The 23973-nt window shown below is 39.9% G+C and overlaps 1 protein-coding gene across 5 annotated transcripts in view; it reads left to right on the top strand.

Moving 5' to 3' along the window:
* Positions 1–23973, top strand: part of il1rapl1a (interleukin 1 receptor accessory protein-like 1a) — a 111589-nt gene that overhangs the window by 20815 nt on the left and 66801 nt on the right. The window lies entirely within an intron of this gene.

The following is a 23973-nucleotide window of genomic DNA, read 5'->3' as shown; positions in this document are numbered from 1 at the left end:
TTTTTGTCTGTGTGCATCAGTGCATGTAAATTGATGTCTTTGGTCGTTGTGTTGCATCTCGCTGGTTTTCTGCATCTAATGCCACGGTTTTAAGATGCAGTGTCAAGTTCCATTTTAAAAAGCGTGTCTCAAGACCCCTGTGTTCAGACCCATTCCACATGTGCTCCAGCTGTTTTCAGAGAAAAACTGTGCTTGGTAAGTGTAGTTTGTTGAGACTGAATAAATGTTGTAGCAGCTATATGGTTTCTCTGCTATTGAAGGCCATGGAATAAAACAATTTAAAAGATAATTGCGACTTTCCCCTCTCAATTCTGATTTTTTTCTCTCTCACAACTCTGAATTTTTTCTCGCATTTGCGAGTTTATATCTCGCAATCCTGACATTTTTTTTTCTCAGAGGGAAAAAAATTACTTCTCAGAATTGCAAGTTTATATCTTGCCATTCGGAATTTATATCTTGCAGTTGTGAGAAAAAATGTCAGAATTGTGAGATGAGAGCACTCACAATTATGTTTTTTTTTTCATTCAGTGGTGAAAACAAGCTTCCATAGTCTGCTTGCAAAAATATTTTGATATTTAAAAGTGTAGCTTAAATTGCTCCAATTGAGAGGGATTTTTATAATAAATGTATGTACAGGGGCATCATTAATTAGCATCAATTCATTATACTTTTTTAATGTTTTGAGATTTTTTTTATAATTAATGATTAGGTGTGCTGTTTTTTAAACATGTTTTTATAATTGTTTCATGATGTTTTTTTAAAATGCTTTTTTACATTTATACATTATAGACTTATTTTGTAGATTTAAATAAAAATAAATGTTAAATTGGCAGCCCTACAGCTCATACAATAAAAATGGTAAATTGCGTTAATTGCTTTTATGCATTAAGATTGCTTTGTAATTAATTATTAAATGCATTATTAAATGCATGTTTTACAAAATAAATGATTGTTTTCCTTTAAAAAAAACTTGATACTTTGTACATTTAAAATGTATTTTTATAATTAACCATACTAAGTTATCGTGTAAAATTAATAGCCCTACAATTTTTTTTAAATAACAATAGCTTGGTGAGAAAATTATTGAAGTTTGAATCTCTGATGTGATTGTGATTGTTTGTGATTCATACATAAACCAGTGATGTTGACGACATTAGATGTTCTCAAGAACATATTTTGTGCTCCATGGATAATTTTGTTTTATTAATTTGAAATGACTTGATGGCATATTAGGTGAACTGTTCCTTTAAAAAGGCTCTTCTTTGACACACACATAATTACATTAACGCAGTTCTATCCCTGGATTCTGGAATCTAACGGACACTCAAGTTTGGCAAGAGCTGAGGAGTTTTATATAGACTCACATTAATCTTGTGGCCTTCAGAAAAAAAGGCCTTATTAACCCACATAACCAGAATAAGATAATTACCTTTGTTACTCTTCTTCTGTGTTTAATTCTCGGCGGGGGTTGAGATGTGTGTGTGCGCATGTGTATAGGATGGATACTATAATCTATGAATTATTAATACATTATTACCTCTTGATTAAGACGTCATGTTCTGACATTTTAATATCACAGATGCCAAAGAACTGTTGTTTCTTTTTTTTAAGCCTGAGGGGTGTCAAGTCAGCAAAAACTAAATATGGTGCAAGAAACTAATCTGCAAGCTGCACGTGAGGAATTCGCAAATGTATTGGGATTTCCGTTTACACATATCCATGAAGCTTGGAGTTCAACACCGAGAACAGTGTCCTTTACTACAAATGAAGGAATTGCAAAGTGGGAAGGGCTAAGAATCAGCCGATCAATGCAGATTACAGCAGTGAAGGGATGGACTCAAACGATGACACGCATTCCACTTCAGGAGCCCACGTGCTAACACGTAACACACATCAAAGTGGCTTTGATCACTGCAAACACAAACACACTATTGCAGGTAATCAGGGCAGAGAAAGAGAATTGCTCTTCAGAGTGGATTACTAACATAGGCTGCTGCTTGCATACTGTGCAGTGCATAAGGTAAACTACGTACTAATTTAAAAAAAAAACTATTAATATGCAATGATAAATGTTTCAAATGACAGAATGCAGATTTAAAAAGTGCAGAATTATGCAGAATTTTCCAAAAAGATAGAAAGTATAGACTCCCTTATAATGAAAATCCCTTTTTCAATCATTACTTATGATCCACTAGAAGAGCGTGGTGGTGTCTGTGTCTACAAGGACACTGCTCTGCTTGTAATTTATTGTTTTCTTCCTGAATTGCTGTGCTCAGGACATCTCTGGGGTGCAACCTTTGGCCAGTGAGTGTGTCATTCCAGCCAATAACGACGGGCGGTGCATGTGAGGGCGGGACTTTAACTTCTGTAACGTTTTGAAGTCTGGGAAGCCTTGCTAAGTTCTCCTGCCTCGCCACAACAATTCGTTAATGTTGCTATTGACTGCTACTGTAACTTGACAGATTACGAGAGTGTAATTACGGTTTAATGATGACACATAGTTATTGTTTGTTAGCGTGCACTTCTGGCAGTTTTCCACGCACAAGGCGGGGCCAAGTTTGAATGTTGTGTTTACAAACAGTAACTGAAAATGTCTGCATTAGTGCACCTTTATTTCAGTAAGTGCTGTCTAGTTATCTCAGAAATAAATCTGGTTATTTTGCACTTGTAATACAGGTTTGGGTAAATATGTCATTGTAGCTGCTCAAAATATGTTTGTGGAACTGAGTGCCCATGGAGGAGCAAAGATGGCAGGTTGCAGGTTGTGTGCTTCAGGAGCTGAATACCCCAGCTGAGCATCTGCTATTGAGATGAATGGAAATGCTAACGCTCTCTCCAGGTATTCAGACCTCCCTAGGTGTAACTTATGTGTTGAGCATCAGGGTCGAGATCACATTTAAACGTCAAATCACATTATTGTGTTCACTGTATCTTATCCCCATGGACAAACATGACACAATTACATTAAAATGATTGGCACCAGTCAAACATTATCATATCAGAACATGCATATCTCCACTTTAGTGCTGAAATCTGTTTCTATATCTTCATTTCCCTTCAGTGATATTATGTTTTCAGATATAGGTATATCATTTGAAACATTTTAATACATAAGAAATATTGAATTTTTAATCTGTTGTGAGGTTCAGCAAGGTTAGATTGTGCACCTGTCAGTTTAAAGGTCATTTTAACTTAGCTGATATTTTTCTTGTATTTTTGCCATATTGTAGCATTTTTTTTTCAGTTCTTCAGATTTAAGCAGTCATAAAATCAGTATTTTTCCCTTTATTCAGATTTAGGATTTACTTGTTTTAATTAATTTTTTATTTTATTTTAATGTTAAAATATCATATAAACCTCTTAATGTACAGAAACAAAAACAAGCAAGTGATTACTATGTTGATTTCCTGGAATGGCATTAGTTTATTTTTAAAAGTGTTTACAGAATAACCATTTATAAGTTCCCCAAAGAATGGTGAACCTTTTTTTTTCCCAATCTTAAGAACCTTTTCCAATTTAAAGAACCTTTAGTGCAATAGAAATGTTTATGTTAAACGGTTCTTCATGAAACCATAGATGGCAATAAAGCACGTTTTTTTTCAAGTGTTTTTGGTATTGCATCCCTCCTCACAACCTGATAAAAAGACAAAAGACCTTTTAAGAGCCCCTGAAAAAAAATCACGTACTGTATGAAAAATGAATTCTGTCTTTTGGGGGAAAGGCTTAAAATAGCTGCTAAAACCTCTTGTGACAGACTCCTTTCCGTTAAAATTATATTCGACCCAGACACTATGACAGACATAGGAATACAGAGAGGCAGACATATAAACATATAAACGGCAGATAAAATGGAAGGCCGTGGAAAGAGATATTTCTCTCGTTTACTCGAATGTATGCTACAGTATATTTTTTGAACATCATTCAGAGAGACATTTATCCTTAGGGAGGTTCTTCATTCATCCACTAAAATTAGCTTGAGACCAGCTGGTTAACTGTAATTGTAAGATTCTAAAGACAAATTCTGAGAAAATATCTAGCATCATCTGTTTGCTGAATAAAATACTGTTAAAATATGATTTTACAGGATGTAAAATGCAGCTTTAAGATACTTTTTGGGGCTACTGTGAAGGGTTTTGTAACTAGGATTTTTTCCCCTCCAGAATACATGCTTTTATCAAACTGGATAAAAATGTCCATGAATGTTGCAATATCTCAAACCATCTACAGAAAGTACATTTATTTATTTAAATGGTTTGAGATATTGCAGCATTCAGGGAATGAGCTCATTTGTAGGAGTTTGGCAAAGTTTCTATCCAGTTTGATCAAAGCATTTATTCTGATTTTCAGCAAATCTATTATTTATTAATTGATGATGCTTAATAAAAAAAATGTTTGCATTTGCTTTTGGTGGTTGACCAGCCTCACGGCGATACAGTGTGAGCGCCCAGTCTGTGGAACCAGGTTGTATAGTGCAGTGTGTGGAACGAGATTACTGTAGATGTACAGTTCAGAATCAGCCTTACAAGAGATTGAGCTGTATGACATCAGCGGAGTGGGCAGCAGATACTGGAAGTTATAAAAACACGTGGACTGTATGCAGGAGAGAACTCTCTCCCTTGGGCAGGAGGAATATACAGAGAGGAATGTGTGTGGTTTTATGGATGAGAGTGGAGAGAGCGGTAAAGAAACAGGCAAAATCAGAGAAAGAGTGTGTGTTTGTGTGTGTTTGTGTTCTGAGTGGGCTTTTCTTCTGCTGTGAACCTCCTCATTGTTATGCAACTCACAGAGCAAGAGACTCACCCTGGACAGGACAGCAAAGTGTTTTGGAAAAGACTCTCTCTCTCTGTCTCTCTCTCTCCCCCCTCTCTCACACACATACACACCAATGCACACACCTGGGTCTCAAGGCTGTCTCTTTTCAGAACACACGTTTAAAATGCAAACACATACAGTACTTACACGCATACATAAGTTTAAAGGAATAGTTGACCTAAAAATGAAAAAGAACATTCTGTCATCATTTACTACCTTCATATTGTTCCAAACCTGACTTCCCTTTTTAGTTGCATAATAGCCCTGCTACTCTTTAACATTCAATTAATGTAAATTCACTCTTTATGCTAAGATTTGGGCCAGTCATAAATAAATCATGATTTACTGGATGTAGATTTATTGTTATTGTGTTAGTTATTTGCGGTTTCTCCCTTTTTTGACATTTGTGCCATATATGGTCATTGATATTGTGTTAAATACTGTGTGTATATATATAATTATATTATTAAATAAGTATATTTTCTGTTCCCTTCCAGAACCGACTCCTGCAATTCTCTAAAACGGCACCAAAAAAGTACTGTAAGTGTAGTAGACTTAAGACTTAAGTTTTCTGAAGTCATGTAACAACTTTGTGTGAGGAACAGACTGAAATTGAGTTTATTCTCCGAACAGATTTTCTTCTGCAGTAGCTGTCAAATCTCATTTGCATTCATGTGCATTCAGTTATGACCAGTGGCTGCGTTTAAAAGTACACCAATGGTCTGAATATTGCCAATAATCAGAGAAAAGAGTAAGCAGAATAAGATTTTACATGACAACATCTTCAATGCTGGTTACTCCTTGCATTACTTTGATTATTTGCTATGAAATGTGGTGGGTATAGGCTACTGCTATTTTGTCGCTATTCACCAAAACACAAAATGTTACATTCAAAAGGAGTAGATCTGTTTGTTGATACTGTTTTTATTTGCTTGCTTTAAATGTTTTTTTTTAAAGCAAATCCAAAATGTGTTTGAACACTGATGGTGTTTCCATTCCAACCATCATTAAAACATGTCACGTAAAGCTGTAAGAATAAATATTTTTTCTTCCTAAAAGAGCAGCATTTCAGGCCAGTCAAGTCAAGTCAAGTCATCTTCATTTATATAGCGCTTTTAACAATGTAGATTGTTTCAAAGCTGCTTTACAGAGATAAACGTATAATTTAAGGTAACAGATTGTTTTGGCTTTATAGCGGTTCTTGAATAATGTTATTTTCCAACTAAAGTTAGTTTTGATTGATTCACTTCCGTCGAAAGGATAATTTGTTATTAAATTAGGGGCCGCTAAGACGACACCGTTCTCTCTACACAGACTTTAAACGCGAACCTATGAGAAACGCTGATGGCGCTCACGTGCGCATCAAGAATTAATTCTATAGTTATGTGCGTTTGAATATATGTGCACATGTTTGTAATTCCTTGCAAACCAAGCCTAAACAAACTACTTCTCCTGCCTATAAATTTGATACAGTATTTTATTTTATCACTACGGGGTAGATACGTGAATTTTCCACAACGCTTTATCTGTAGAGTGGTAAAGGGATCCTCCATAGGGAGAGACTAGTTGGCACTTCAGCACTACGTTGTCATCGGGTCCAGGCGAAGGTCCCTCGTCAGATCTGGATACGGCCTGGATCCAGCAGGCTGCGGGAAAACCTCGGGATAAACAAAGACACTAAAATTAGCGTAGATGCCATTCTTCTTATGATGTAACGAGTACATCAGGATATAAGGGAAGTGTTCCCAGTTCCGGCTGACCTAATCTATGCAGCCTAACATTGAGTTATAGAAGTCTATAATGCATTATGTGAATGCTAGGTCAAAGAGATGTGTCTTTAATCTAGCTTTGAACTGACAGAGTGTGTCTGCTTCCCGGACAATAGTAGGAAGACTGTTCCAAAGTTTTGGTGCTAAATAGGAAAAGGATCTACCGCCAGCAGTCGATTTTGATATTCTAGTATTATTAACTGGCCGGAATTTTGAGATCGCTAAAACTATCACGACCACATTTTTTTTTGTTATGCCCCTTTTTCTTTGGCCAAATGAGTAGGCTGTACCATAAAGGACCTTAGTGGGGCCCCCCTCATCACACAGCCCAGAACCGCTTTCACGGTTGCTGATGGCCAAGTGGCTTCTTCGATTACACTGTTCATGAGTGTAACGATACATACAACACTTTGGTCAGAGTGGAATAAATGCAATAAACATGCCTATGTATATAATTATAACCATAATCACATTTACATAATTACAGTATTCTCTTACATGAGCTCCAGCTTAAACACCATATTGCTTTAATGACATAAGTTGAGGGTAATATTATAGTGATTATTATAGATATCATTATAAGAGGGTCATATTTAAGTATCCTTCGCACAAAACTATAATATGACTTCAGAAGACTTATAATGCACGAGTCATATGGGCAATTTTTATGGAACTTTTGGTCAGCTTAATTGTCAGCTGGAAATTCACTGGTCGAATATAGCGACATGCTTTCATTGTGCCATGAAGAAAGCAGTAAAAATTCTGCCTTTTGTTTTCCGCAGTAGAAAGTAAGTCATGAAGTTTTGAAGTGACACGAGGGTAAGTAAATGATGACAGAATGTTTATTTTTAGGGGTGAGCTATTGCTTTAACTGAAGATGTTCCTAAATACATGCAGCCCACCACAGTCGTTGCGCACGCATGCATGCTTGGTTTTGAGGCGGACTTTAGGACCATGGAGAGGTCTCCCACAGCAGCGGGCGCACACAGCGCGTCTTGAAGAGGAAACCCCCACAGGAGCTCTCGCTGCCGGATACCTGAGACATCTCAAATCATCCCTCTGACCGACAAGCGCACGGCGCGCCACGGAATGCGCAGGAGTGACCGACTGTCCGCTGGACGAGGGCGCGCGGTCATGGGTCCCTCTTCAGCACCTTTGAGTTCTTAATGCATTATGAAGTCATAGAGACCTCTGGAAATCCTTAAAATTCTCCTTAAGGCAGCGTCTATATTGGAATAAACTATCAGCTGGTGAATTTCTCTGTTCGGATGGATGATTTGGTCAGATTACTCATTCATCGTGATGCGCGTTCATTCCGTTTACAAGTGTCTTATTGACTGACCGCGGATCAATTTTTGGACGTTGGCTGACGGTAAGCTCGCGCTCTGTTTTAGTTACCCATGCGAAGTTTGAAGTGGAGAGGTTTCATGGTGATGCGGGGGTGGCTAGTTGATTTGCTCCGGCTCGTGAAGATGCCCAAAATCGGAATCATGTAAATGTTGTGTTTGACGCTTAAGTAATTACTCAATTTCATTGAGGTTAAATTGTAGAATTAAACCTGTCAACACGTCCGGAGAATATTTTGACTTCATTTAAAAAATAAATGGAAAATAATGTTTCGTGAAAGACAGTAGCAAGCCGTGTTTTGCATCATTAGGATGTGATTGTGAAGGTATTTCACGACTATTCACCCCCTCCCTCCATTATTAGTATAATTGTGGAAATATGATTATGTATATAGCTTTAATTATATAAAAGTAAAGTAGTTTTGCTGCCCTGCTTTTAATTTACTTATTTTTCCAAATCAATGGCTGGACAGGATGTTTCTTATTAGGCTACTGTATTACAGTAATGCGACTCTATTAAGAATATTCGTTGAGATCAATGAGAATTATAAACAAATTTAAGTAAAACATTCGAATTGATGGTAGAAATATGCTACCCTAACATTAAAATAATGGCACAAAAAAACATTTTAATTGTTCTACAAGTTCTAGCTACTTTTTTAGAGTAAAATATAACCTGCTCATTTGGTTTTCGCATTTACCAATAGGCTATAAAGGAGTATTTTAGGTGTGAATCAGTTAAAATCTCAATGTGAGCCACGGTCTTTTCATACGCGCATAAAATACGCGATTTTAATCGGTGTTTTCATTATCTACTGACTAAACTATGGTTTAACATTTTATTCCAGTTGTGCGGCTTGTGGCAAACCACTGTTACATACACGCATGTATAAAGATAAATAATCTCGTTTTAGTTTGGATTGACACGAAATAAATGTAAAAACGCAACGTGATGTGCGGCAGCGTTTGCGATGGCTTGTTTAAAGGCGGTGTTTGCGGGAGTATTTGCACCCTCCTGCGATGGTACGGACAGAACACGCACACACACACACTCACTCTCTCACACACACTGCAGTGGCGTCTGATCACAGTCTGCAAGAGAGTGAGCGAAAGAGCGTGCGCATGAGAATCTGTGCCGACACCGGCTGGTACATATTAGACCTCTCGTGGGCTTTTCACACTTGAAATTGTAAACCCAGGGTCATTTTTATTCCTGGGTTAACTTAATCCCTGTTGGGTTACCTTGTTTACGGTTTTCCACAGCTCAATCACTGCCCTGGGTTAATTTAACTCTGGGTAGTGTGGTTACGTGGTTTCACACTTTTATGAGATCAATAACATGAAATGGACAAATAGACCTAGGCTACTGCACTGCACGCGACCTGTCCTGAACTTTTCGGACCAATTAAATATTAATCTCTTTCTCACTCTGGTTAACGCGTTAGAGTAACTGTTCCATCTTTTAAACATTTTCAACAATTCCCTTACACGCTGAAACAACACGTGAGAGTTTGTGACATTCATATTTAATGAGGCAAGCAATTGTTTATCTTATGATAGGTTGGCTTCTGTTAAACTCGGAGCGGTCTAATACCGCATTATTGAGCTTCCCATGCTTGAAATGTTTAACCCAGGGTTCTTAATATTGGATAACTTAATCCGGGGTTATTTCACGCTGCACATTTGTAAATAAAGAGTTAATGTATTTGCATATTTATGACGTTAGTAACATTGATTGGACAAATACACGCACCACGTATAGATAAACTGCTTGTCTAAATGTGTAAATGTCGCCACGTAGATTCGGATACTTTAATATTCTTATCTCCTAACGCGTTTTGTCACAGTTCTTCATTAGTCTCTCTGAAGGGGAAAAACATAACGCGAAAGTTTGTGTGACAAAGCTCATGAATACTTAATGAGATAAGCTCGTTTAATTAGTTCTCTGTTGCTAAACAACTCACTGTAATATTTCTGCATCATTTCTCACTGTACACCAGTATATTATGTGTTTGCACTGCAAAAGCCTAAAGCAGGGCTTCATAACCCAGGGTTAAAAGCCTTGCTAACCCTCTTTGGAAATAAGTGTGAAAGTTAAGACTTAATCCAGGGTTAAAAGTGGCCTTAACCCAGTTAAGCGTAGCGTGAAAACCCTTTTGGCTGGCCTAGTGTTGCTTTTACAATCCAAGAGTCATGTGAGAACACACCCAAGGCGTGTGCATTATGCTCGTCATGGATGCATATTCATAAACTCACATTGGCCTCTTTTACCTCGTGCAGCCAGGAAAATTCTAAATCGAACATGTAGACTTTCTCCGTTTGATGCACTATCAGTATAAACAAGCCAATCTCCTAATGCTAATGATTACTTTAGGTTATTTTTGCAAAAGTGTGCCTAGAATACAGATGAAATGCTAGGGGAAATTGTCTTTGACAGCGCCATTGACTCCTCTTAAAGGAACTGTCACTCAGGTTTGAATGTGGCATGGGGCACAGCCCGGGTTTATTGTGTCAGTATGTGTGGTTATAAAGAATGCATATAGTCCCATGGTGGAGGTCTTATTGCCTAGGGTGAGTTTGAAGATGGACCCACACACACTTCCCTACTTAAGTTTCCAAAGAGATCTGGCTATAGAACATGCCATCACCAGCGGCGTTTGGATGGCCTATTAATAAACAAGGCATGTTCTGTCATGGGCTTATACTGAATGGCCAGGGGCATCGGTTAGCCACTTGTCGATAAAATCTGTGAAGAAGAATCTGCACAAGAACCAATATGTTAAAATGCACTTTGATGTGATGTGGCCATTTGACTGTGAGTGGTGCTGAAAGAACAGCTCCCTCTTTCAATGAACTACAACACATTTGTCAGAACCTTCTCTGCCTTGATACATCAGCAGGTCAACTCGCGTACCACTAAAATGACAAAAACACTGACTGATGCCCCTGATCTGTGGGAAGCTAAAAGTCATGTCTGTGGCATTCTGATAAAAGCATGCATATATGTCATTTAAAACATGCGTCGCTGAACACACTCAAATTGAACTCCGTATTGCAGTTCTGATACTGTTGCGCGTTTAAATGCAATTAGGATTGGAGAATGTTTGCAGAGCCTATCGTTGCCATTAAATGGCTAAAAGTCTTGAATGGGATTAACTTTGGAAGTTCATAGGTTTCCTTTGTACGTGTGAGTGTTTACATGTATGAAATATAGTTGTATTGTTTTCCCAGCGAATAAAACACACTCTTGAGACCCCCCTTCCAGTTTCTTAGGGACCACTTTACTGGGCACAATATCAATAAGAAGCCTCTCGCTATCTCTCTGTGTGTATGTGTGCATAATGAGGAGAGTATGCTGTGGGAAAGCCCTCATTATAAAACAGTTTGAGCTCTCAGGCCATTAAAGTCAAGCACGGCGAGTGAGGAAGCAAGTAAAGGATACTCAGGTGGATTGCTAGATGATTGAAACAATAAGCTCATTCTATATTGTCTTGTCGGTAATGGCTTCTATTGGAATCCTTTGGGTTGAGGGCTCTTGTCAGCTCTTGACCTGGTGATGTTTTTTGACCTGCTGTCCATGCTGATTCATCGGGTCTCAAAAGAATAGCAATCGATTAGTAATACGAGAAGAGAATGCATTGATTTGGGTTGATGAGAAGTTGTTGGGTTTTTGGGATTTCCATTGTGGTTTCCTGACCTTGATCGTGTGCTTTCCATTTGGAGTGCACCTGTGGAGGTGATGCGTCACGCATCAGAGCTTTCGCATCCCATATTTACATAACTCACGTAGGGAATTTCAATTTGAAGGACGTACAAACGACACGTGCACACAAATAAATAACTACAATGAGTTCATTTATTTGTGTGCGCAGAATATGCAAGTCGACTCATGCACACAAGCTCATTTACTGCTGGTTTTCCTGTTGCTGATGAAGTCTGACATGTAATCTTTCCTTGTTTCTTTTTTTTCTCTAGCTCTCTCCCTCTCTATTACTGTCACTTTCTCTCTCCCTTAGGACTGTCAAACTGTCAGAATCCTCACTGATTCCCTCAGAATAGTACTGAAACCTGCAGTGTGTGAATCCCTATGAGTGTGTGTTTGTGTAGACCCAATTTAGTCTCGTATTATATGATGGTAACAGGGCGTTTGCAGTACAACGAGAGTATTCTGCTTTTACAGCACTTCCTACACTGATTTTACTCATAAAATCGCTCTAGATGTTCATTTATTCATTATTGATTTCAGACAGACAGTCAAATTCAACACCTGATGTTTATGGCTTCAAAGTTTCTCGATTTTATTCATATGACTTACGGTGGCCGCAATTTGAGAGAAGCCGCATCTTTGCTTCTCTCTCGCCATTTAACCTTGAAGTATAAGCTCATGACAAATGCAATGGATTCTAGGGCTGACAACCTTTGATGGAATTGAGAATCTGCCTCAATTTTCAGTTCTCTCCTTGTAAATGAGATGGTGCAGTCATTTACATTGGCGAAAGTGAGTCAGGAACCTAGTCATCAGTTAGAAAAGTAGTCCCATAATGACAGTCACGGTAATTCTGAAAGCATTGGTCAGGACCAAGATTTGGAATGAGCTAGAATACTAATTTCCCTGAGGAAAACAGGGGAAACGACACATTTAAATACTGTAAAGTGGGGTTCTGAAGTCTTAGACCACTAGTGATAATTCACTGCCAAACTTTTCATTTCAAATTATATTAGAATAGCATTTTGATGGAAAATTTTAATTGAAAAATTAATGACATGCAGAATGTCCTCCTTTTGCTTTAATGACAGCAGCACTTGAGCTGGCATGAGCTCCACAAGATTGTGTAAAACCTGATGATCATGTTCTCCAGCATGATTTGAGAATGATCCAAAGAACATCTTGTGCTTAAATGCAAGAACATTTGACCTTTTGTAGAAAAGAATTCACATAGTCAATTTGACAAATTTGCTCATTAGCGACCTAGAAATAGTGGAGAATCTTACATTTATTATTCAATCTTTTAAAAATCAGAGATTTCTAATGTGGTCTCAGACCCCTCAGTGTGTACTGTATGTGTAAAGTATATCAATGACAGTCTTTAATATTGATAGGATGTAATTGCTGTAACTTTTGAACAAGGCAATTGTAGGAAGTTGCATATGACCACATTAAACTCACACACAGTCACAGTCCACAGTCTATTATGAATAGTTAACATCTTTTAGCTATTGAGATTTAAATATGTCCTCTTGTAACAGAAATCATTCAAGTACATTGTATACATAGCTAAATAAAAACACAGGTATAGGGTATGTTTTGGAGTTGCGTTATTGTGCTAAGATTTGATTGGGGATTGGGAATTGTGTTAAAAATGTAACATTTTACTGTTTATAGGCCTTTTGAAATAGAATTGGTTTGGGCACTTGAGTATCTGTACATTCTAATATCATTTTTAAAAGTGTACTGCTCAACATTATTGGATTTTCTGCCCTTGTGAGGCTTTCCTGTTAATGATACCCTAAATGATTTCAGAAGTAATTGTCTCCTTTTCTCTTTCAATTTCATTGTTTTCACATGAGGTACATTCAAATCGGCTTTATGAGCATCACTATATTATAACATTTATCTGCTCAGAAACAGTTTTTTTTTAGAACTCTGGAAACTTAACTTTGTTATTTTTCATTCAATCTAAAACTTCATCTCAGATGAAGGAAAATAAAAACTAGACAAGTGAGACAATTGTTAAACATACTGTAATAGTACAGAGATTTAGTATTAAAATGGATGACATAAATCAAGCGTAGCGTTAGTTCTGGCAGGTCACGTTAGTCAAGCTCGCATCAGCTGACTATCAGCTGATCCACATCTACCTATAGGAATACGACGCCTATCACCGTATATATAAGCTCCTTCAGTATTATCAGCAGCTATCGCGTTTCTCAGGACGAATTACCCTCCTTCATCCCCAGCTCCTCCTCTCGCCAGTCAGGATTTGGCATTCTGATTCCCCTTGAATCAAAATTCTCGAATTATGTCGTACTTAAAATCTTCAATTAATGATATCTGCAATACATTCATGTTGGTTCTGTTCTGTTTACCCCAAGGGGGGTTATTGCTGCTCTCCCTGCTCTTATCCATGCTAGGCTGCATGGATGCGCAGGGAGTTCTCGCCCAGAACGGAACCATACCGCCAATCCAAACTGTATGCTAATTGTCAATCATATATGACGATAGTGGTCCTGACAGAACTCAGATAATTTGGCCGGAATTTGATGTGAAAGTTTGAGTTTGTATTGAAATCTCTGATGTTTCATTCCAATAACTCAGCAGATTGGAGCGCTGTTTGAGACGCTGTTGAATGCCTCTTCTGAAACTCAAGAGGGAATACTTGTGAGATTACTAGGGTCTTTTTCAGCAGACAAGTCTGAGAAGCGGGAGTCTGAAACGGTTCAGCCAATAGTATTCTCAGTTGTATATTAAGACAAACATTAAACCAGAATGTATTGATTGAAACTGATAATTAACATAAAAATTGCAATGGCCCCATAGCTCACTTCTAAAGGAGGAGAATATTTTTGTTACAAAAACTCGTTGTTTTTGTGACACAACTTGTCTCAGTCCTTTTTTTGTTTATGTGCACAAGTGATTAGAAACAGTCCAGTGAATTAAAACGAAAACAATTGTGCTATATCTATGAAACATCAGTAATACAAATGCACAAATAACATGTTTAGGTCACAGTCTGTTTTTAAATAAATTCAATTGTTGTTTTTTGGGTATCATTATTACTGTTTAAGTTTTTTTAGCACAGCTTCTTCTACTAGTATTTTAACATTCTTATATACCATTCTTTGATATAATTCTAACCACTTAGCATTCAGAAATAAAGCAGTGGATCTCTGGAGCCAGAATATAAAAATACTGTTTCTGCTCTGAAATGAAAAAACAAGGTTTCTAATCCCTGACCTGTACATGTTGTATATATTTTTTGTGATATCATCCATGTTGTAAACTAATATATATTCATGCACATGTGTATAGTTTTTCATGCATTGGAAGATAGTTTGGCTCTTGCATAAATAGCTAATTTGACTAATTTATCCATTCATGATGTGCCAGTGGCAGGTTTCCCAGTCTTGGAAACCCAGAGAATTGGAAATTGGTGATTTCCAGGGCTGGAAATCTCATGGAAGTCAATTAAATCTCAAAAGTCGTTGAAAATTCTATAGTGAGTATAAAAATCATTCTATAAATATCATTATATTCTTGTGTTGCCAACGTGAGAGTAACGGCCTTCAAATCTCACAATGCTTTTGCTCAAATAAGTCGAATCGGCAATGTTTTTCAAGCATCAAAAACAAGTGGAATAGTAGAAATGGGAGCCCTGCAGACATCTAAACCTTTCATCATGTAAAGTCATGTCAGGCGTAATTTAAATTGAAAACCTCAAGTTTCCTGCACATTGCTCTTTTCTTCTCTCCCATTGCTATCCATTATCTTTGCTAGCCCTTTGACCACCTATTATCTTGTCTCTTTTTTTTTTGACTCCTGACTGAGAACGAGTGTGTCTGGTAAGGGGATTAGTGGTGCTGTGTCTGGAGGTGGTGTAGGAGAGCAGTAATACTCAATAATTAATCACCATCAGCAGCGCAGAGCATGGAAGAGTACTCGGGGGTCCCTTGTTAGCCGGGGCCGATCAGTGAAGTGTGAACAGTCTGCAAGTTGCTTTAACCACACACACACACACACACACACACACACACACACACACACACACACACACACACACACGATCAATATTCTCAATTTTATTCCATGTTAAGGGCACAGAAAGACTGTTACATGTGTGTGACTTTTTCATGACTGTGATGTATGGTCAGGGTAGAGCACCTGTAGTCAAGGTTGCATGTTGTGCACTAACAAGTCCATGTCATAAAAAAATCTTTCAGGGGTCTATATTTGAGACTATATTTATTGTTTCTCATTTCCTGATTTTCCACTCACACACACACACACACTTGATGCCCCTGAGCGTGTTCGAATTCTACTCTGATATTTGCCTGGCACGAGAAAGCTGGAACTGCCACAATAAATAATGGAGTCCACAAAGACTGATGTTGTCTTTGTCCTTCCCCCCCCCCCCCCCATTCTGTTACAAACTCAAGCCCACACCTACAGTAACGCAATTACACACACATGCATACATGTCCATTTGGCTCTCTTGTGAACTGTCATATATGTAATTTCTGAATATAGATGCGGCTCAGGTTGTCCTTGAATCATTCGTTCTACTGTCTCGTGTGTGTGTGTGTGTGTGTGCGTGTGCGGGTTTTTAACGGTGTGTGTATCTCTGTTCATAACGCAGCACTCTTCCTCCAGGGGCACTGTTATATTTACCGCATGGTAAATGTGTTGACTGTCAAGCCTGGAGATGTGGAGAGTTTAAATTGGATTAAATCATAAAATCACCACATCAATCATTCACAGCTGGGCTCGCCGCCACACGCCTGTCCTGTGAGCGACCGTACATGTGTATGTGGATATTAGGTCCAATGAGAAATGAGGAAGACCTTCTATGTTGCCTCTAACTGGCCAGTGATTGAATTGCCAATTGTCAATTGTGACTGGGAAAAAAGCACTGCTCATATGGACTGATTTGATCTTAAAAGTGTTCAGTCTAGAAAATGATAATGTGACCGTGATTAACAGGTGTACTATGAATGCAGGTGATTAGTGTTATTTTCTAAGTCAAGCATCTCAAGTACTTTTTTAAAAAGTCTTAACCCTAAGGCTTAAAATATGACACATAACTCATCCCACACTGTTTGTTTGTACGTTGAATCATGTGGCTTGTTGAGATGTAGTATGTATAATACATAATAATTACAATTCCTATATAATTTGCTTATTATTTTCTTATTGGCTTATTTCTTTTTTGTGCTAAAATACGTGAACAAAATCTTGCTAAATCTATATTACCCCTTTTCCACCAAGACAGAGCTGGTGCTGGTTCGGAGCCAGAGCCTAGTTTCAAATCGGTTCTTTGTTTTTCGACCACCAAAGCACCAGCTCTGAACCAGTAAAAGTGGTTCTTAAGTAGCACCAAAACATTGCTGGGCTAGAAGTAAGAACCGCTTGTGTCAGGGGCTGGGGGCGGGGTTACCGTGACCAACAAGACGAAAAGAAACTTGTGACCGCCATTTTTGAAAATACTGTAGCTGCTAATCGAGCTAATAGCTGCTCGATTGTAATTTCCGTCTATGCAAGTTACGGCGAGCTGCACGAACGCGTTTGATTCGCCGTGTTTGGATGCCGATGTAGGTTCACAAAGCCATGAGCATGAATAGTAAAGCAAAATCGCCATTGTTGATGTAAGACTTGTTCGAGATGCATCGGAGCGGCGCGGACCGATTAGAGCTCCGGGAGTGTTTGGAGAACATACGACTCCTTGTGCTTTTGGATCGCTTTCGCAGTGCTTAGATGTCATGCGGCGATCGGTCTGCGAGAAGCCGAACCATCTCGAACAAGCCTTGTGTGTTTTTGTTTGGCGCTGCCGCGCTAGCGTTGCTGGGCAACATGAGATGTATACACAGTGACGTAAGATCTGGCTCTGTTTTGGCTCTCTAGCCTGTGGAAAAGCAAACTGGTTCTTTGAAGACCCGTCAGTAGAACCAACTCCGAACTGGCTCTAGCTCTAGCTCTGAACCAGCACCTGGTTCTTGCTGGTGGAAAAGGGGTAGATTAGATTTTGGGGTAGATTAACTTCCCACATCCCAATATGTCTCATAGCAACTCCCTGGCAACCACCCACAACAACCTAGCATAATTGCAGCATTACATACATTTTTTCGGGCTCTTTTTTTTTTTTAATGATCTTACCTTATGTTTAGGGGTGGGGTGGTGGGTGGACTTTTATGCTTTATTTTTCAAAAAATTCTTACATTTTCACATACAAAATCTACACCTTGTACAATATTTACATTATCCCATGAGATTGGGTTGGTCATATTTGATTTTATATAATTCAAAAGGAATAGTTAGTCATTTACTTTCTTTATTTTATACGGGTTGCTCTTTTCCATGAAATTTTAACCTTCCTATTAAATTTTGCTGTAACTTTTAAGCTTTAAAATTGATAAAGCATCATCCGCTTATCCGGGGCCGGGTCGTGGGGGCAGCAGTCTAAGCAGAGATGCCCAGACTTCCCTCTCCCTAGCCACTTCCTCTAGCTCTTCCGGGTGGACACAGAGGCGTTCCCAGGCCAGCCGGGAGACATAGGGCCCTATTTTAACGATCTGAAACGCAAGTGTCAAAGCGCAAAGCGCAAGTAACTTTGTGGGCGGATCCCGGCGCTGTTGCTATTTTCCCGGCGGATAAATGACTCTTGCGCCCAGCGCAAATCTAAAAGGGGTTGGTCTGAAGTAGCTTCATTATTCATAGGTGTGGTTTGGGCGTAACGTGACATAAACCAATCAGAGCGTCCTCTCACATTCCCTTTAAGAGCAGACGCGCTTGTTCCACGGCGGATTGCTATTATAACGGCGGATTTGCCAGCGCACGCCAGGAGCAGTTCACAGCCAAAGAGACCGACGTTCTCGTCAGGGCCGTAAAACACAGAGAGAAGTGACAATGGGGATGATGGGAGAAACCCACCCAAATTAGCTTCGGTTAAACAGGCGTATCTTTTTCACATCTTCACGGACACAACCTCCCTCGTGTGTTAATATTTTTCCTTGTAATAATGTATGATTTGCAAAAATGAAAACTGCTGCGTCTGTTTATAATTATTAGAGAATCAAAGTGTATGCGCGTTAACACACTGCATTATGGCCAAGCACGCGCCCTTAAAATACCACATCACTAACGCGCAACGCGCCACTGTCTTTAGACTGTTTTTTTCCTGGTCTGTGGCGCTATTGCTTTCTAAAACTGGAAAATAGCACCAGGGCAGTTTTGCGCCGGAACACGCCTCCTCTTTGCGCTGAACCGCCCCCGCGAGCGCAAGTTCATTCCCTAATTTACCGACGTGCGTCTGTGGAGGGAAAAGTCCGCTGTGCGCGGGTGCAAAATAGGAATGATACATGCGTCGGTGTTCAAAGTCAATTGCGCTGGGTGCAAGATAGGGCCCATAGTCTCTCCAGCGTGTCCTAGGTCTTCCCGGGGTCTCCTCCCGGTGGGATGTGCCCGTAACACCTTCCCGGGAAGGCGTCCAGGAGGCATCCGGAACAGATGCCCGAGCCACCTCAGCTGACCCCTCTCGATGTGGAGGAGCAGCGGCTCTACTCCGAGATCCTCCCAAGTGACCGAGCTTCTCACCCTATTTCTAAGGGATCGCCCAGCCACCCTGCGGAGAAAGCTCATTTTTGCCGCCTGTATCCGGGATCTTGTCCTTTCGGTCATGACCCAAAGCTCATGCCCATAGGTGAGAGTAGGAACGTAGATCCATCCATCCATCCATCTTCTTCCGCTTATCCGGGGCCGGGTTGCGGGGGCAGCAGTCTAAGCAGAGATGCCCAGACTTCCCTCTCCCTAGCCACTTCCTCCAGCTCTTCCGGGGAGACACCGAGGCGTTCCCAGGCCAGCCGGGAGACATAGTCTCTCCAGCGTGTCCTAGGTCTTCCCCGGGGTCTCCTCCCGGTGGGACGCGCCCGGAACACCTTCCCAGGAAGGCGTCCAGAGGCATCCGGAACAGATGCCCGAGCCACCTCAGCTGACCCCTCTCGATGTGGAGGAGCAGCGGCTCTACTCTGAGCTCCTCCCGAGTGACCGAGCTCCTCACCCTATCTCTAAGGGATCGCCCAGCCACCCTGCGGAGAAAGCTCATTTCGGCCGCCTGTATCCGGGATCTTGTCCTTTCGGTCATGACCCAAAGCTCATGACCATAGATGAGAGTAGGAACGTAGATTGACCGGTAAATCGAGAGCTTCGCCTTGCGGCTCAGCTCCTTCTTCACCACGACAGACCGATACATTGACCGCATTACTGCAGAAGCTGCACCGATCCGTCTGTCAATCTCCCGTTCCATCCTTCCCTCACTCATGAACAAAACCCCAAGATACTTAAACTCCTCCACTTGAGGCAGGAACTCTCCACCAACCTGAAGTAGGCAAGCCACCTTTTTCCGACTGAGGGCCATGGCCTCGGATTTGGAGGTGCTGATTCTCATCCCAGCCGCTTCACACTCGGCTGCAAACCGTCCTAGTGCATTTTATGAAGTCCATAAAAATTATGAACAGAACCGGCGACAAAGGGCAGCCCTGCCGGAGTCCAACATGCACCGGGAAGAGGTCTGACTTACTGCCGGCAATGCGAACCAAGCTCCTGCTTCGGTCGTACAGGGACCGGACAGCCCTTAGCAAAAGACCCCGGACCCCATACTCCCGGAGCACCCTCCACAGGCCGCCACGAGAGACACAGTCGAATGCCTTCTCCAAATCCACAAAGCACATGTGGATTGGTTGGGCAAACTCCCATGAACCCTCCAGCACCCTGTAGAGGGTATAGAGCTGGTCCAGTGTTCCACGGCCTGGGCGAAAACCGCACTGTTCCTCCTGAATCCGAGGTTCTACTATTGGCCGTATTCTCCTCTCCAGTACCCTGGCATAGACTTTCCCAGGGAGGCTGAGAAGTGTGATCCCCCTGTAGTTGGAACACACCCTCCGGTCCCCCTTCTTAAAAAGAGGAACCACCACCCCGGTCTCCCATCCCAGAGGCACTGTCCCCGACCGCCACGCGATGCTGCATAGGCGTGTCGGCCAAGACAGCCCCACAACATCCAGAGACTTGAGGTACTCGGGGGGCGGATCTCATCCACCCCCGGTGCCTTGCCACTGCGGAGTTTCTTGACTACCTCGGTGACTTCAGCTTGGTTGATGGACGAGTCCACCTCTGAGCCCTCAGCCTCTGCTTCCTCAATGGAAGACATGGCGGCGGGATTGAGGAGATCCTCGAAGTATTCCTTCCACCGTCCGACGACATCCCCAGTTGAGGTCAACAGCTGCCCACCTTCACTGTAGACAGCGGTGGTAGGGCACTGATTCCCTCTCCTGAGGCGCCGGACGGTTTGCCAGAATCTCTTCGAGGCCAGCCGATAGTCCTTTTCCATGGCCTCAACAAACTCCTCCCAGGCCCGAGTTTTTGCCTCCACAACCACCCGGGCTGCAGTTCGCTTGGCCTGCCGGTACCCGTCAGCTGCCTCAGGAGTCCCACAAGCCAACCAGGCCCGATAGGACTCCTTCTTCAGCTTGGCGGCATCCTTTACTTCCGGTGTCCACCACCGGGTTCGGGGATTGCCGCCTCGACAGGTCAGGTAATTTATAAAGCATCATAAAAATATAAAAAAATATCCGATAAAAATGATCCCATATGTACTATATTCAAAATCATAACTTTGTTTAAGGAACACCATGAAATTTAAGTCATAGTTCACTGATTATTTTCTCCTGTGATTGATTCATTAAGTCAGTGAGTTGAACTAAAAAAAAAAAAACATAGTCAGATTTGTGAATTAATTATTCAGATTGTTTTTTTTTTACTTGTTCAACCAATTAATTGAAAAGAACAATTAAATCATAATTTAGACATTGCTACTTTTCTCATGAACACGCCAAGGGCGGATGTCAAGATTTTCAGTGAATAGTTTCCGGAATGGGTCTCACAGAGGAAAGAAAGTCATTTGCGTTTGGAACAGAATTTGGGTGAGTAAATGGTGAGAGAATGTTTTATTTTTGGGTGAACTATCCCTTTAATTAAAGCTGTAATAAGTGATCTCATACACATTAACTGGTGGCTGTGAAAATGTGAAATCTTTATATTCTACCTTTTATAAAAAAAATCTTTCTCTCTCTCCTCTTTCAAAACCCTGAGATTATGTGTGGGAGAGGGATGATAAGCCCTTTAAAGAGATCACAAGAGCACTCTCTCTCTCTGTCGCCCCTTTGCCTTTTTAACGCAGACACACACAGAAACACAAACACTCCCACACACACACAAAATAAAGTCTATTAACCTCTCAAATGCTACTGTTCCTGATGGGATTTAGGCCTTCTAGTGTCTGAATTTGGCATGCAATTCATCATCAGTAGAATGTTATTGTAAGATAATTACGGATGAAGAGGAAGGGTTTGCACACACTTATTAAGTTTACATTAATTATTTGAGGAAAAAGGGAATATAGGTGTTATTTGATTTGGTATAACAAGCCTTGGATGGAAATCCAAGAATACCATATAGCTGCAGGGAGTAATTTAGAGGTCTGTGTTAAAGTGACAGGAGCAGTGCATTATGGGGAGTCATGTGACAGGGTTGTGAAATAAAATACGAACCTGAAATTATATTAAGGTACTTTGTCTGCAGGAGACCTCAAATAAAACTGTAAACAGAGGTGATTATGGGTGGTTGACATACTTCTAGTACTTGTGCTTTGGCTATTCATTTTTTTGCCTTAGAATCTAAACAGTTAACTCTGTGCCTCTTTATTAATGAATATTTCAGTCAAATTTAGGTTCAATATACTTCAGAAGCTTGCACATAGTGTTCATATTTCTTGGCATCTCTAATTGCTCACATCATTTGCACTTGCAATTTAAAGAGAGATGCATTTTGCTCTTTTTTTTCAATTTCGGACCTCTGTTGATAAGTTTAATTAATTATCTTAAATTGTTTCGTACCCAGAGTTCTTTTTAATAATTATGTATGTCGTATATTGCTTAAACATTTAAGGTTTAGAAATACTCATGCAGACAGAAATATGTGTGTTTATTCCATTATGGAAATGGTTTGGGTTCCCCCCGTTTTCAGGCTTCTATAACCGCTCAGATGGGGGAATTGTGTGGACGTTGTGCACAGACAGCAAACGGAGATTAAAATAGATTTCAGATATGAACACAGAACTCAGGTGATTGAGTGGCTTCGTGGGAAGGCACAGAAATCAGATAAAATATGAAAAAGTCATACTTTAATATGATTTGACCATGAAAGAAATGCTTAAAGATTGCATCTCTCTTAGCTTTGTCTCACGCATATACATATATATGGAGGAAATAAAAAGCAAAAATGTCTGGATTCCAGGGAAATTAAATTTTCCGCATTTTTGCTGGAGAGTAGAAAGAGAGTAAAACGTAAAAGTGTAAATCCATGGAAGCCATTTGCCATTTTCATTATGTTCAGAAGTTCTGATATTTAATTCTTTATAAATTATTAATATATACATTCATGAAATATAATTTTTTTTTTACAGTGCAGTTGTATTACAATAGTTATACATTTATATCTTATAAATAATAATATAAAGATATTATTATATAATATAAAAGTAATATAGTATAATCCCCTCAGAGCTATCAGGATTACTAAAGAGTTTCAGTAGATAAAGAAATTATCGAAAGTAAATAAATGCTGTTCAAATTGATTGGCCTAAATGTTGTGGCAATTTTTCCTCTGTGTGGTATTTTTTTTGTGCTGTAACAAAGTTAGAAATTCCAGTATTGTGACAACACTGGTCAGTATGTGTTAGCAAAAATAGTAAATAAGTAGTATTGTCATCATCTGTCAGAATAAACATTTATACATTTACTGAATACAGTATGGGCAGGTGGTGGTGGACAGTTGTTAAGGTGTTCTGAGTGTGTTAAAATCAATCATATTAAAAAGTTATTATGTTACTGAGGTATTCTGAGTCCTACTATGTGGTCAGTATGAACAACTAGATTTGTACATTTCTGAATAAAATGGGTTGTGGGTGGTTGCTATTCTGAGTGTTCTTTTGATATGTAGCTATGTGGTTGCCAAGGTATTCTGAGTGGTGTTTTAAAGCAATAAGCCCCAAGAATTTGGTTTGGTTTACAGTGCTTTTGGAATAAGAGACATTGTTAGGCACGATGAAGAGCGGAAACAGTTATACCTGGCGAGGTTTCATACAATAAACACACAGCAAGTGACAAAAATGTAAATATTTATTGATATATAATAATAATTCTTCAGCCAAGCTATGTAGTTCTTTAGCAATGTTCAGCAACAGAACAGTTGATAAGCAACACAAAGATGCAGTGGCACAGTA

This window comes from Phoxinus phoxinus, assembly GCF_949152265.1.
Source record: "Phoxinus phoxinus genome assembly, chromosome: 7".
NCBI classification, from domain to species: domain Eukaryota; kingdom Metazoa; phylum Chordata; class Actinopteri; order Cypriniformes; family Leuciscidae; genus Phoxinus; species Phoxinus phoxinus.
The sequence above is the reverse complement of the archived record's forward strand: the minus strand, read 5'-3'. Positions and strand labels throughout refer to the sequence as shown.